The following is a 16,612-nucleotide window of genomic DNA, read 5'->3' as shown; positions in this document are numbered from 1 at the left end:
TTTGCCTGTTCAGAGATTCCCTGAACAAGATTTTTTTCTTCCTGATACCTGTATCAGGGATGTAAGTATAACCAAAATGTATGTTCTGAATCGCTGGTTCTTCTGAATAGTTTAGGTCTTCCTGTGCCAGAATTCCTGCCTTGTTGCTTTTTGAGGGATGTTTTTTGCCTTTTTATTGCTTTGTTATGAATTGTGCTGTCACCTCTAGAATGTGAGGTTTGCACAAGGTGTCCAAGGTGCAAATTAATAGATTCAGATGATAAAGCCATTAACAGCCTATGTATGGGTAAAGGGCACTGAAGGGAAAACACACACTTAAAACCACAGTTCTTAGCTCTTAAATGAAATGCCAAATGTTACTCTACCGTTCTGGTACAGTAACACTGTTATCCTGAAAGAAGAAGTGAATCACCATTGCACAGGAGAATATTACCTACCATAGCTTGGGAGGCTGGCTGCCAAAATTATGTCTTGTCATAAGCCCCTGCAAATGTGCCATATCTTCTGGAGATAAAATGCTCCCACCCACAGATGTCACATCCTCAGTGTGGCTGTTCAACAAGGGCTTGCCAGCCTGCTCATCTCATGCTGCATAGACAGGTGTGTGTGTGCAGGTGGACACAGCCCCACCATTCCCTCTGCTTGCTGACATTAGCAGTGCTTTGTAGTTAGTGCAGCTAGGGAAATCCTCTGCTGCATGATGTGTTCTCTAACAGGCCTATGGCACAGTATGTTTCGTCCTAGGATGCTGCTCTTGAGCCTTTTCGCTGAGTTTCCAGAGCTTATGTTCTGGAAGTCAGATCTGAAGTGAGTTCAGATTTTCCTGTGTGGATACAGGACATACTAAGGCAGTTGTATGAGGGGTTTAAGTTATCTTTGTGAATGTAGGCAGTGATTGATGTACCCTGGTGGAGGAGGTGAAGGCTGGGCTAGCTTGGAGAGCAAGAGGCATTGGACAAATCAGCAGGTGCATCTGAAAAGAAGAAGTCAGAGTAGGAAGAAATGGAGCACAAGAAAAAGGAAGGAGAGGATAGAGAAATGGATATTCCCAAGGATGGAATTTGAGTGTTGGAAAATATAAGGAAGAGAGCAGAAACACTAGAAAAGATGACAAAAGTATATATACAAAGAAAATATTGAGCAAAGGGGGAGAAAAACCTTATAGAAGAGTGAGAGGAAAAATGGGAAATCAAAGTAAACCAGAATTAACTATGGAAGCTATCCAGTTGTATAACTGCATCTCGTATTTCAAACTAACCCAGAAGTGTCAACCTTGGTGCAAAGTGGACCATGACCAAAGTGTGGGATAATGAAAACCGGATTTTAAATCTAGCTTTAATAGGAAATATTTTAAAAATTATAAAAGTATGTTGGAAGGGAAGAAAAAGCCTAAGATTGCAGTAATTCGTTTAATGTTTATCCTTGTTTGCAGATGACTGAAAAGATTTATGATTTCTTTAGAAGTGGCTGTCTTTTATTTTTTACTAACTGTGTTGAATTCTTATTGTCAAAAGCCTTATGTAAGAAGTACAAGTGGTCCTTTAGTCAAGGACCACTGAGAAATAAACATTTAGTTTAAAAACACTTTTCTGTGTGTAAGGGGAAGCTTTGGGGTTGTACATTGTTATGTAGTGAGGGCAGAACTTGTACTGTCTTGGAGAAGATTTTATCAGTTAAATTTAAATGCTCCTGAGTAAGCAGAGAAAATTGACTAACTGAGAAAGAGCAGAAGAATTTAGGGAGTTTTTGTTAGGTCTTGCAGAGAAGAAGGCTTTTATCCTGGTTGCTTCTCTCTGGGCCTGTTTGGACTTGGAGAGGGCAAGTTTAGTATTCCCCTGAGAGAAGCTGCCTCTGCTTGGTTTGTATAAAGTCCTGGTGTCTCAGAGATGTCAGTGAACAAGAGGGAAAACAAGCACTGGCACAGACTGGGTGATGCCTGGGATGATCTGCCTGCAGCAGGGACTAGACCCAGTGCCTTAGAGGTGGCAGAAAGAAAAACACTTCCTGGGAAGAAGGTGGCATGTAGACTACACAGAACTGAACACACCAGGTTGGTGTGGGAGCCTAGACAGGCATGTGCACTGAAAGTGTTCAAGCTTTGGTTATGTGCTCTGGTAAAAAACAGAACAGTGAGTCTTGGGGGTATTTTGAAGGTTTTACTGCAGAAAGTGTAAAGGATGCATCCCATGCTCTTTTTGGTTCAGGATCCTAGCATATTGGCCTGTAATATCTCTTGGACATGATCCAGATTTGAAATTATCAAGGCTTCACATAGTGTTTTAAGAAGATATTTGCAGAGATTTATTGAACTCTAAAACTGGAAATTGGGATGAGTAAGAATTACTAAATCTTCTTTCAGATCTTTCAGTGCATTTTAAAAACATTTGATTCATCTTTGTTCAGACATTGAAGACAGTATTTTCAGTGACTGTACTTCTTTCAAAACTATAATTTCGAAATCTGCCTCAAATGAACTATTGGCGAAAGAAGGAAATAATTTGATTCAGGTATCACACGCATCAGTATTGTTTTGACATGAAAACTTGGAGTTCTGGGCCTAAGGGAAAGTAGTGTGAGAACTGCTTTGAAAATACCAAATTACTGGTGAAGAGCAACGGTTGTACATCACTGAGCAAAACTCACACTAACAGCACATTAATTCTTGTTGAGTACAAATGCATTAGATTATCTTTGTCCAGTTCAGACATGGACATGTAATTACTGTTTCTTAAGCAAATGCAAAATACCTGTAAGTTTTTGCGTTTTATTTTTGTTGAAATAAATTATATAGTTAGACAAATACAGCTTTGCTGTCTCAAATTTTGACGAACTGCTAAACCTCTTTTGGCTCTCCAGAGAAAGCTTTCAAATTCTCCTTTAATTCCTGGGTTTGCTGACATGTAAATTTTGAATAATGACCTGTAGCTTCATTGCCTACAGTCTGATTTTAACGGCTCTAAAGTCTTGTTCTTTCAAAGCACAAAGCATTTACTGACATGCTAATTCTTACCTTGGTCGAAGGAAGTAAAGTGGTTATTGTTGTAAAACATTATAAGCTCCCCTTCACACTTGGTCATATTCTTATATTCTTGTTTCCAACAGCATCAGTGACATTTCATTGCTTGGCTGTATTGGCATATCATATCTTCAAAGATCATGAATTCTCTCACATGATGGTAAAATAATGACAGAGCTTAATAATGCCTGCTGACCAGTAAGTATCATAGCATTTTGTGACCCTTTTATAGCTTATTTGACCAATGAAAATGAGTAATGGTTTGAGCCACTGTGCGGAAGATCCTTTTCTATGGAGCAGATAAACTGACCTGAGTAACAGTGATTTCAAGTAGGTGGGTGAACCACAGTGCTGCTGTCCAATACACTATTGATGGTGTTACATGAAGATAAACTAGTAAGATGCTTTTATCTGCAATTGCATAAATTGATTCCTAATTTCCACACAAATGAATCCGTTTTGTTGGATCTTCCCTTGGCCTTCTTAATTGTTGATCAGACCAAATTATATGCTGTGATTTTAACTGAAATAAACTGTTTAGATGATCCTTTCATCCCTTCATTATTTTGCTTCACAAGAGATAAAAGCTACTGGTCTGTTACAAATCAGATAGTGTTCATCTGTGTTCAGCTATGTATCCAGGAAGCACTTGTGCCTCTCACTGACAAGATTAATTTTTTCTCTGTTGAGGTCAAAATATATCTCATGGTTATCCGATGTTTTCTCTGATTATTGAAATCATAGGAAGGCAATTTGGAGTCTGGAAGCATAACTGTCTTGACCGGTTCTAGTAAGATGATCACATTTTTAGAGCGCTTTTAACTTCTTGTCATCGGTGTTAAACATTAATTGCCCCTTTATGGTAATATAAAACATACATTCAAGGAAATGTGGATGAATGTAGTACCTGTCTCTGAGATGGATGTGCAGATCCACAGAGGCCAGCACAGGCAGCTGGCCTCTTCTGTAGAGTACTAGTTCTGGACTGGAAACACTGGGGCACCAGATCATCTCTTTTGGCATTCACTCTCTGATCATTCAGGACAAGGGAAGGGAGGAGTAAGCAGCACTCCTTAGATAGTGCTAACAAGATTGCTTGCATATGCTCTGTGTTGCAAGGGTTGTCCTATGAGGGTTAATATGAAGAGCTCTGCATATGAGTGAGCTGACTTTATTTCATTTAGTTCCCATCCACAGTTTCAGTAGGTGGGGCAGCTTTAATAAATTGCATTTCATGGGCAGCATGAGAATGCTGCACTTTTTCTGTCATGCACTTGTATTCTGCTTCTTTGTTAAAAAAAGAAGAAAATAATCAGTTTAAGAAATTTTGCAGTTAATGTGTACAGTATGATGCCATGAAGATTTTTGCCTTTTCTTTTATACCCCTGTTATATCTTTTTACAACTTCTGTATTCTTAGTGCTTTTTCCCTACATTCTTGGACTTGTTTGTTCAGCTAGGAGACTAAACATTTTAGAAGCTCCGTAGGTAGGGGTTAATGTGCCCCAGACCCCAAGGTCCTCTCCAGAACACATTCTGTAAACCAAGATAGAACCATCCAGGGGAAGGCTCCTTGGGGAGGGGGGGGCTTCATTCAAGCCTCTCATTGGGGAATTTTTGATAGATATGCTAATTAGTAAAGACCTATAATGTTATACCCGATCTTTTGGGGGTGCATTGCGGTGTGCATTTTGGTGCATTCAACCTGGACGCAGTGCACCTAAGGAGCCTTAAAATAAATGCCAAGGTAAAATCCCTTTTTCCCTTCTAACCATGTTTGACTCTTGGTTTTAAGACCAGGAAAAGCCATCAGTTGCTGGTGACCACGAAGGGACCCTAAAGACCTTGAAACTTGCAGTCTTGGGTTGGAACACATCTTGCTTTGCCCCTCTCTCTGCCAGCAAATTACAGAGGGGCTGGAGCAACGATCCAGGACTGTGACCAGGACTTTAGGACCCAGCACGGAAAGGAAGGTGAGTTAAAAGGGGACCGATATTACCGATATTACCAATATTTTGCCAGCACTAGGGAAGGAGATCTCCGAGGGGTTGGAAAGGTTGGGGGCAGAGAAGCCCATGGAAGGGGAAAGCTTAAACCTTTCCCCTGCAAACTGTGGAAAGGAGGGGGTGCCCTCTGTGCAGTCCACAAGAGCCCAGAGGCTGCACCCTACGCAGCCGCAGGAGTGGCTCAGAGGTTGGCTGGTTGGTTGGTTGGTTGGTTGGTTGGTTGGTTTGGCTGGTTGGTTGGTTGGTTGGTTGGGATGTCAAGTGGCTGTGGGCTTGAATCCTGTTGAGACCAGTTTTTCACATGTGCGCCTTTACTGTTTGCTAAAATGAGTTGCTTTTTAGTATTTTGAAGTGCTGTTTTGAGGTGTTTGTGTAGTAAGCTAGATAAACTGCCCAGGAAGTCGGAATTCCGAGGCCAGATTGCAGGCTGAATTCCAGAGTTAAAAGCTTCCCTCTGGCAGAGTTTTCCTGTCTGTGAGCAAACATGGGTGGTGTTTTTTCAGATGAAAATGAGAAAATCCCTCCTAACAGCCCATTAGAGTTGATAATAAAACACTGGAAATGGCTGACAGAGCCGACATGTGAGAGTTAATCAGACTGTCCACACGAGTTTGGCCGCCTTTAGAATTGTCAAGGAAGTTGGCCTCGCTTTGGTAGTTTGGAAAATGATATCATTACTGATGGTAGAACTGAGATCATTACGTAGATTTGATGAATTAAGATATGCAGAGCTTTTTACTAGTATCTGAACAGAGAAGAAGCATTTGCGATAGAGAAGGACACTATGGAAGTGACTTTAAGAAAGAGGAGGGGAGGGAAAAAGCTGCAGCAAGCTAGCTCGCATACGAATACAAACAGAGAGATCAATATGACAGATGTGGATATGGTGGCACCAGCTTTGCGCGATGGGGGGGTCTCCCCCCCCGTTCAACCACCGGGAGAGCCCGCACAGGTGGGGGTGGGGCACAGAGGAGCGGGACAGCCGGTGGGGGCAGAGGGTGGAGGGGCGGCGGCTCCACCGCCTCCGCCGCTGGGGCAGCCCGCACACGTGGGGGATGGAGGAGCGGCGGTGCTGCCGCCTCTGCCGCTGTCCGAGCAGGGGCAGGGGAGGGAGCAGGCAGCCAGCTCCAAGCCAGCGGAGCGGCGCGGGGCCTCCCCCCCCCCGCCAGCCTTGTCGGGGCGGAGGGCGGGCACGCCACCACCCCCTGACCACCCCAGAGGCGGAGAAGGTGGGGACTAGCCACCACCCCCTGACTTTTCCAGAGGCGGGGACAGGGGAGGGGAAGGGGTGGGCTGGCCAACTTTCCCCGCATACCCTGAACATGGAAGTGAAGGCAGAAATGGGCGCGGGCAGTTCTGAGTGCCTTCCCCAGTGCGGTGAACTGCAAGTTTCCGAGCCAGAGACAGGAGGAGCCGCTCGCTCCCCCACCCTGCGGCGTGGCCAATGTTAAAGCAGACGGGATGGCCCCGACCCAGGAGGCTCTTGCAGAGCTCGGGATGGGAGAAGCTGCTTGCAGCCCCTGCCTCCCTACCCCTCCACTGCCGCAAAGAGCGAGGCAGTTCCTGATCAACATTCGGCTGGAACAATCTTTAATACCAATGAAGTAGGTTCAATTAAAAGCGAATGGGATGATTTTGATACAGATGGTTCTCACGGGGAGGGTGGTAGAAGGAGGGGCAGGATAGCCCGAGAAGCTTTGAGAGCAGTCAGTCCCGTCGCTAAACACACAAGGTCCAAAACAGATAAAGGGGGGAGGAAGAACTTGCATTAGAAGCACCTCTGAGACAGGCTGTGGGAAATCAAGGAGTGATTTATACAAAAACACCGTTTTCCTTCGGAGAATTACAGCAGTGGAAAAACTCAACTGGGAAGTACAGGGACAACCTGGAGAGAGTAGCTATGCTTGTAGAAATGGCCATAAAATCCCATAACCCAGTTTGGGGTGATCTAAATGTTATGCTAGATGAATTATTGGATAAAACAGAGAGAGAAATGGTCGACAAAGCTGCTATATTTGCTATAGAAACTTGAACTGCAACTGGGACTCTCCAAGGGTCAGTTAATGACATTTATCCCCTAGCGAGCCCTGGCTGGGATCCCAATGTCCCAGAACAGATGGAAAAGCTGAAGCGATACCAGAAATGGGTGGTTGTTGAGTTAACAACGTAGTCTGTGTTAAAAACTTTAAAAGGTAAACTGAGTCAAGACACTGTGGATGTGATTGGAGCTACAGGGGTAAGTGAAACAAGGCCTTTTCTCCAACCTTTAAAATTTGAATTGGGAAAACACTGGGTCATTCACCAGTTCCTGTATATGCCAAATTCCCCAATGCCATTATTGGGTAGAGATTTATTGGAAAAATTGGAAGCAGAAATTAAGTTTTCCAACGAGGGGGAAGTGAAAGTTATAATCCCAGAATCTAAAATTATCGAAGCAGCTGCTATACTTGTACAGGAATGCCATGGAAAAATTCCCAAAGAAGTTGAAGAGGCTGTCATTCAAATAGTGTGGGCCAGTGATTCTGCTGGGAGATCCAAAAAAGCTGAACGTGTGAGTATTACACTCTAAGCAGGGGCTACACCAGTAAGGCAAAGACAATATCCTCTGAAATTAGAAGCTCGCAAAGGATTAGTGCCTGTGATTGAAAAGTTTCTCAAATTTGGGTTGTTAGTAGAATGTGAATCCAGGTACAACACACCAATCTTGCCAGTGAAGAAAGCTGATGGTAAAAGCTACAGGTTGGTACAGGATTTGAGGGAGATTAACAAGATAACAGAGGACATACACCCAGTGGTAGTGAACCCTTACACACTTTTGGCAACACTAACAAATGAATTAGGGTGGTTCACTGTTTTAGATCTCAAGGATGCCTTTTTCTGCATTCCTGTGCATAAGAATAGCCAAGAACTCTTTGCTTTTGAGTGGGAGAATCCTGAAACAGGGAGGAAGACCCAGCTCACCTGGACAGTTTTACCACAAGGATTCAAAAACAGCCCGACCATATTCAGAAACCAGCTGGCAAAGGAGCTTGAGGACTGGAGGAAACAAGAACCAGGAGGAGCCGTTCTCCAGTATGTTGATGACATCTTGATAGCAGCCAAGACATGAGATGACTGCATGAAGCTCACTGTAAGTCTGCTGAACTTTTTGGGCCAAAGTGGGTATCGGGTCTCGAAAGAGAAGGCACAGGTTGCCAGGGAAACAGTAGTATACCTGGGCCTGGAAATTTTCTGTGGACATCGCCAACTCAGCAGAGAACGGAAGGAAGCCATCTGTCGACTTCCAGAGCCCCATACCGTAAGGGAGATGCAGGCCTTCCTGGGAATGGTAGGTTGGTGTCGCCTGTGGATATCAAACTACGGTATACTGGTGAGACCTTTATATGAGGTCCTTAAAGCAGCTGAAAAGGGGACAATCATGTGGACAGAGAATGCCAGGGCTGCATTTAAACAGCTGAAACATTCCTTGATGTCAGCCCCGGCTCTGGGGCTGCCGGACCTGGCTAAACCTTTTGAACTCTTTACACATGAGCGACTGAATGTTGCTCTGGGGGTATTGGCACAGCACCTTGGAGACCAGTGAAGAGCTGTGGCCTGTTTTTCAAAACAACTAGACAATGTAGCCCAGGGTTGGCCAGGATGCTTGAAAGCTGTGGCAGCAACAGTCCTTCTGATACAGGAGGCCCGTAAATTCACCCTTGGGCAGCACATTGTCGTGTATGTACCCCATGCAGTGATAAATGTGCTGGAGCAAAAGGGGGGACACTGGCTCTCCCCTAGCAGGATGCTCAAATACCAATCTGTGTTGTTAGAACAGGATGATGATACTCTAAAGACAACTTCTGTGGTAAACCCTGCGATGTTTTTATCATCTACATTACTTGACAGTGTGCCTGAGCATGATTGTTTGCAGACAATAGAGGAAACTTATTCCAGCAGACCAGACCTGAAAGATGTTCCTTTGAAAAATCCAGACTGGGAACTGTACACTGATGGGAGCAGCTTCATGAAAAATGGTACGAGGATGACCGGTTACGCTGTAACCACCTCAGATAAAATCATTGCGGCAAAAGCCTTGCCTCCAGATGTATCATCACAGAAAGCTGAACTCATTGCACTAACGAGAGCTCTAGAACTGAGTGAGGGGAAGAAGGTGAACGTAGGGACTGATTCCAAATATGCCTTCAGTGTTGTTCATGCCCATGGAGCCATTTGGAAGGAACGTGGCCTGCTGACTGCTCAAGGTAATGAAGTTAAGCATGCTAAACAAATTCTTGCACTTTTACAGAGCATTTGGAAGCCTACGTGTCATAGGTTAGCAAGCATAGTCCCGGAAGGGATGTCCTTGCTAAGGGGTGCTTACAGTTTCCTCTGGGAACTGATAGAACCGATCAGCTGGCCAGTTTGAATATGGACAATTCTCTAAGCCACTTAAAGTTGTGACCACCTCTGTGATCCACATTTAAGAATAGGCAAACTTCCCTCCAAGCTCTCTCTCGTTTCCAGCGCTGGCACAGGTGGCTGCAGGCCCCGTGTGGGGGCCAGCGGGCCCGGCCAGGCCCTGCCTGGGCCAGGCCGGGCCGGGCCACGGCCATCCTGAAGCCATGGACCTGTTCCAGCCGTGGAACCCCCCCCACTGCCTTGCCGTGGGCAGCCGGAGCGGCTCGGCTCTCCCCCCTCTCCACTGCGATAAGAAAAATTCAACATTCCAGCTGCAAAGCTGCAAGGCCAAGGTGAGATTAACCCTTTTTATTGCTGTGAAGAGCTGAAAACCTGAGGGAAGAGAGAGAGGAGATGCTTAAAGCTGAAATTCTGTTGTGAAGCTATGATATATCAGAGTATCCTGTTGTAATTTCATGAAGATATGGGGGGTGGAGTGTTCAACTCGTGAGCAAAAGCACCTGCACTGAGATAGGCAGATGCTGACGCAGCTGTAATTTCATGAGAAGTTTGGACAGGGAGAGATGAACCAGATGAGGACTTTTGCTCCAAACGGGAAAGTAGAAAACCTCAGTCCGTAGAGATGAACCAGATGAGGACTTTTGCTCCAAATGGGAAAGGAGAAAACCTCAGTCCCTAGAGATGCTCCCAGAGATAGTCCTAACGATGAAGATGAGGAAGACCCTTTGCTCCCAGGGAAGGAGAAGGGCCTCTGTTTTTGTTTCTGAACGGCTCAACCTTAAAATTGTACCCCAAAAAATTTCAAGAGTGGACCCTTGAACATGGGAAAACCAATTGCTATCGGTGTGTGACCTTGAACAAGCTGCAAGTCGGGGGAAGGGACTCACATGCAGGCAGAGAGACTCCTCTTCCTAAATGGACTGAACAATATTTGGAAGTGGGCAGCTGTCTCATTGTGATACTGTTTTCATAGCATGAGCAAGAAGAGACTTCTCTTTCTAAATGGACTAAACAAGGTTATTATGGCAGTGGTAAACAGACTGAACATCTTAAGAGTTGTCTCTTTACATTGTCAGTGGGAGAAGGGAGGAAGGTGGGGGGAGGAGGAGAGTTCTGAAGGTGGTATAATTTTTTTTTCTTTCCTCTTTTAGGTCTGTTAATAAACTTCTTTATATTCTTTCAAGTTTGGTGCCTGCTTTGCATTTCTCCTAATTCTTATCTCACAGAAGATAAACAGTAATGAGTATTTTGGACCAAACCACTACACTACGGAAGTGGCTATCATGCATTGCAAGGGTCATCAAAAAGGGAAAACAGCCCCTGAACTGGGAAATTGTTTTGCTGATGAAACAGCCAGGGGGATTGCAGAAAAACGCATTTTTGCAGTGGTACCACAGAAAGAGATAGATTTATTTACCCCAAAATATGATCAGAGGGATCACAAATTAATTAAGTTCCTTAAGGCTGAAATCAAAGAAGGTGGGTGGGCTGTTACCCAGTAGGACAATTTGTAGTTCCACCACTGATCCTTCGGGAAATAGCCCAGCGAGAGCATGAAAGTACCCACTGGGGAACAGAAAATCTTTTAAAACATTTGAGGAAAGTAGTGATAGGGAGAGGGATGACTGATACTGTACAATCTGTAACAAGCAAGTGTGAAACCTGCTGTAAAATCAACCCTGACACAAGCAAGAGAGTTGTGTTAGGAGTGACAAAGACAGGAGATCTCCCAGGAGATTTCTGGCAAATAGATTTTCCTGAGATGCCACGCAAAGAGGGATGCAGGTATATGTTGGTACTGGTTGACACCTTCAGTGGATGGCCTGAGGCTTTCCCCTGTTGCACCAACACAGCAAAAGCAGTAGTGAAAGCTTTGCTCAATCATATAATACCAAGATTTGGGGTTCCTTTGGGAATGTCATCAGATAGGGAACCACATTTTGTTGCAACAGTGGTTGGGGAAGCTAGCAGGATTTTGGGACTTACCTCTGACCTGTGCACACCATACAGGCCCCAGGCACATGATAAGGTTGAATGCATGAATAGGACCCTAAAAACCCAGATTTGCAAGAGACATCCATGACATGGGTTCAAGCCCTGCCTACAGCCTTGCTGAGAGTCCGCATACAGCCAAGGCGAAGGGACAACATAAGTCCCTATGAAATATTATATGGCAGGCCATACCAGGTTCCACATATCCCAGGGGAAATTCATATGAGAGGTAAAAATGATCTGCAGAAATATTTAATGGCTCTGAGTTCCACTTTGCAGAAGTTCCAGAGATTCGTCGTGTTATCCAAACCAATAGGATTGGACACAGCTGCTCATCCATTCCAGCCTGGAGACTGGGTCTACATCAAGTGGTGGGACAGTGACCCCTTGCAAGCCAAGTGGAAGGGACCATTCCAAGTTTTGCTGACCACTTTTACTGCGGTCAAGGTTGCTGGCAAGGGACCGTGGATTCACTACTCCAGGGTGAAGAAAGCTTCTGCTCCCGAAATCACCGAGAAGACAGAGACTGATACAAATCAGAAGGATACAATTTAAACTGTTTTTTATGTGTTTGCTGTTTGCCCTACCGGTAACCACGGTTCAGGGTTCACCCCATGATTTGCATAAGACTCTGGTCTAAAATGTGTCCAGGCTTCTTATGTGGACCAAAGTGGGAGAATTAAGAAAGATTTAGGTGAAATTTAGAAGGGAACTCAAATTCTACATGAAGTAGCTTCCAGAAATAACACCTTAAATTTGATAATAATTTTGATACCCTCACCTCATGGTTACCAAACTAGGCCTGGGTAAAAGAAACATTTATAATAGCTGTAACTGTGGTTATTATCTGTGTAATAGCCTGTGGAGCAGCCTGTTGTGTAAACCGGTTCTGTGGGTAAAGAATAGAGTAGAGTAGAGACTAGACAAGGTAGAGTTTTGTTAGTCTCTAAAAAGGGGGAAATGATGCCATGAAGGTTTTTTTGCCTTTTCTTTTATACCCCTGTTATACCTTTTTTACAACTTCTGTATTCCTAGTGCTTTTTCCCTACATTCTTGGACTTGTTTGTTCAGCTAGGAGACTAAACATTTTAGAAACTTCGTAGCTAGGGATCAGTGTGCCCCAGACCCCAAGGTCCTCTCCAGAACACCTTCTGTAAACCAAGATAGAACCATTCAGGGGAAGGTTCCTTGGGGGAGGGGGGGGTGGGGTGGGTGGCTCATTCAAGCCTCTCATTGGGGAATTTTTGATAGATATGCTAATTTAATGTTATACCCGATCTTTTGGGGGTGCATTGCAGTGTACATTGCGGTGCATTTGACCTGGACGTAGTGCACCTAAGGAGCCTTAAAATAAATGCCAAGGTAAAATCCCTTTTTCCCTTCTAACCATGTTTGACTCGGTTTTAAGACCAGGAAAAGGCATCAGTAAGCATTTTAAATAAAATTTGCGTTCTTGTATTTGTTTCTAGTTTCAAAGTGTTTGTCACAGCCAATATCCTTATAGGCAGCAGAGAATGAATCTCAGTGAGGTCAGTGAAGGCCTGGGAGTGAGGAAAGGACCATGTTTCCTGTTCCATACACTCCTCCATGTTGAGCCCTGGGGAGCAGCTCAGGCTATGAGCCTTTGTTTGCACCTCAGACTGCCAGTTAGTTGAGCAGTCACTACCTCTGTCCTGGATAACAGTGTGTCAGGAACAAGTCAGAGATGCTGACTGTATTGGAAAAAACGTAAGCCAGACTAAATATTGCTAGCTTAGCTCTTCACTCTGGAAGGGATAAGAATATTTTCTTCATGCAAGCTGTAGTTCTGCCCAGATCTCCTCCATGTAAGGAATGAGGTCAGAGGAGTAGTGCTTTGTACATCAGATGAATCCCTGATACCTCTGTCAGGAGCCATGCCTTGTGATGGTGGGTCTCCACCATCTTCTGCCCTTCTAATTTCTAGCAAATTCCTGCCACTTCCAGCTCATACACAGCCTGGAGATAGGCATCACAGACACCAAGAACAAAAAAAGACCTTTCTCAAAGTGAGTTTCAAACTTGGGGTGGTAAGAAAACCTCAACAAAAACTTTACCCTACCTGGAACTATACTGAACACTGGCCTGAGAGAAGAGAAGGGATCCTCTTGGGAGCAGAGATGAAGCAAGAGAAGAGAAAGATCTTTTTTTGTTCAGAAAAGATCTGTATGAGAAGAGAAGTAAAACAAGACCACACTTTCAGGATATTCCCTTTCAGGGGAATTATTCACCATTTGGCCATTTCTGGAGCAAACTCTGTTCAACTAATCAGTGATACAATTTATTCTTTGCAGCCAAACTACCTACATGAATAAAATTATCATTGTTTCCCCACATCATCGTTATGGATTGCAGCAAGCTAAAATATCCTTGGAACTGGATTTAGGGCAAAAGAAGTGAAGTACATCAGATAAATGTAGAAAAAAAACAAGGCTGTAAGTGTGAACTGATACCTTTGGAGCTGTGTTCACTCACTGTCTGACAGGATGAATGACAGCAATCCCAGTTTCTTATAATACTAGATCTGATACTAGAACATAATCTTAATAAAAACCCACCCTAATTAAAAAAGATACAAAGAGCCAAAAAGGAAAAGCATAGCAGAATCTCCCTTAAGCAAGAGAGCATAGTGTATCACTGAGGATGCTTGCAGTGAGGAGTTTTCTCAGTTCTTACTTGCAGCAGCACACACTGTGTGTAATCCTCATTGCAATATCCAGTGAGTGACTTGGAGTCCTTTTAATGTTCTCCTGCAACTGAACTGCATGTCCCCATATACAGTCAAATGTCATCCCTGGATCTACCCATTAAAATCTATTTGGCAGCCTACTGATTGATTCCTTTGTAGTCAGAAGGACAGTCTGGAAGCTCTTCTGTATGTCAAGACAGAGGATACAAGGTCCTGAGTGACCTCAAGCACTGCTGGGCAGTGCTGCTCTTACCTGCTGCTACAAACCGCACCCAAATGGGAATGCAAAGCATCTCAGGTAATTTTAGTGTCTTTCTGTCTGAACAGACTGTGTTTGCTAGGATTGATGGACCAGGTTTTGGCTGGGTGAGTGTCTCTCTCAGCGCTGAAGTTGGTAAGTTTTAAGATCCATCTTGTGTCTGAGAACAGAGAAGTTTTAAATTAATATTTAGTTTAAATACTTAATATGAAAGAGAAGCCAAAGGTGGAGCTTATTCTGGTGCCTGGAGCAAAGTTCATGCTTTAACTACTATGTTAGACGAATAAAATCTACCCTTGAGTTCCTTCCTGATGGGCCTGGATATGAATGTGTAAAAGTATCTGAGCAAGAGGTCGTATCCCTGTGGTATAATGATATCAGCATGTTGGAAGAAAGGAAATCTCCTATTAATCAACCTTATTCCAGTGTGCAAGGTCACAAAGCATGAGCTTGGTACCTCATTCTGCATTTCATAGCCCTGTCTAAATCAAACCCAGGCTGCAGACATGCCCGTACTGTGTTACTTGGCAGAGTAGCCCCGTTGTCCTGTCTTCAGTCAAGTGATTTCAGTGGCTTCAAATGGGACAGAGCTTTCAGCTGCCATGTTAGCCCACTTCTGCATCCAAGGCATTAGTCCTTGAAAATGCAGCCCTTGAGAGCTCTGTCAACCTCCAGATAAAGCAACCATACCTCTTGTATGAAGAGATACAAGGGATCTTCTTACCACTTGTATGAAGATCTCCTCTACCTCTTGACTATCAATATATGTGTGTGTGTATATTTTTATATATACACACACACACATACATATATATATGTTCAACAAATACTTAATATTACGGCGTCCCGCAGTGGTAGGGAGGAGAGGAGAGATCCAACAGGCAGGAATTGTGCAGCAAGATTGATTTATTTAATTATTTTACAAACTCTTTTATAGACTTTTTTCTTCATAGTCTAATTGGACAAAGGATCAGCCACCCCCTGGCGTGATTGGCTAAAATCCTAAAACATCCATTGTCAAAATATTTTCTACTGTACCATAAACAAAGCTCTGCAAGGTTGCAGGTGTTCATAGTTTATAGAGCTCTGCTAATCTCTTCCGTGAGAGAGAAAAGTATCTCACGGGACTGGAAAGAAGCAAGAAAAATTCTTGCTAGCAGCAATATTGTATCCACAACTTAATGGCTTTGATTAAAAGCATTTTATGATTTCTTTACAGAATCCTTCTGATGACTTGGTGACCAGTCAAAGATGCAAAGATTTCTTTACATAATCTTTTCTCCTTATTTCTTCCTTTCTCCTTATATTTGTCCCATATTTAAAAGCTGATCCTTTACCCAGTCTGGGAATACAGTGCAGCAGTAATCCCCTGGTTTATGGACATAAGGATGAGGAAGAACAGGAAAACACAACTGTGGCAACCTGTAACAAGACTTTGTCTTCTAGGAAGAGCCTACTTGGAGAAAAAGAAAAAAAAAGAAGTTGATTTCCAAAGATTTAGATTAGATGATTTGAAATGGAATGGCTGTCCATGCCTCTCCCCAGTTCAAGTTAGCAGAAATCCCGCTGTTATGGGTCATACTAACAGCACATTATCTGAAAAATGCAGATACCTGTCGGTAGTCTCTAGTCTTTAATCCATCAGATTTCATGAACATGATCTCTGAGGACAGTTATAAGCCCAAGTAATAAAAGCGATGCATCCCACTAAGTCATAAACTGGAGTTCTGGTACTCCCTTGGATTTTGTGAAAACCTTCTTCCAAATTCACCAGTTTCTTCTTTGAACTCTTTGCTGATAGAGTCTATCTTTTACTGATTTTACCTTAGCTCACGGAGCTAACTGGTTTTGCTCACAGCTTTCCCTTCACTCTTTAAGTTGAATTTAATATTCTGCCGTGTTCTTTCCCTATTTGCTACACATGCATTCTGTCGACTTTTCAAAAGAAGGGTCAGGAGTTGCCGTTTTTCTGTCAAGAGTCCTCTGTTGGTGTGCACTTTTGAAGGACTCAGTACAAATCTTAAAGTCAGTAAAAAATCATTCACAAGTGGATTATACTGTGTAGAATTGCACTATTCATCACAATGACACTCAAGGTCACTCCTGGTGGTATGGGGAAGTGGTGAAATAAACCAGCTAAACAACTGAGAAGATCAGAAAACAGTAAGATACAGAAAAGAGGAACGGAAAGGAAAGGAAAGGAAAGGAAAGGAAAGGAAAGGAAAGGAAAGG

At 43.6% G+C, this 16,612-nt stretch overlaps 1 pseudogene; it reads left to right on the top strand.

The window, feature by feature from the left end:
- Positions 1-5,805: 5,805 nt before the first annotated feature.
- On the top strand, positions 5,806-11,969 carry LOC121657444 (annotated as a pseudogene).
- Positions 11,970-16,612: the final 4,643 nt, after the last annotated feature.

Source organism: Corvus kubaryi, unplaced genomic scaffold (genome assembly GCF_017639235.1).
Source record: "Corvus kubaryi isolate FWS band 111438036 unplaced genomic scaffold, C.kubaryi_AGA036_p1.0 split1-37296, whole genome shotgun sequence".
Lineage (NCBI taxonomy): Eukaryota > Metazoa > Chordata > Aves > Passeriformes > Corvidae > Corvus > Corvus kubaryi.
The sequence above is the reverse complement of the archived record's forward strand: the minus strand, read 5'-3'. Positions and strand labels throughout refer to the sequence as shown.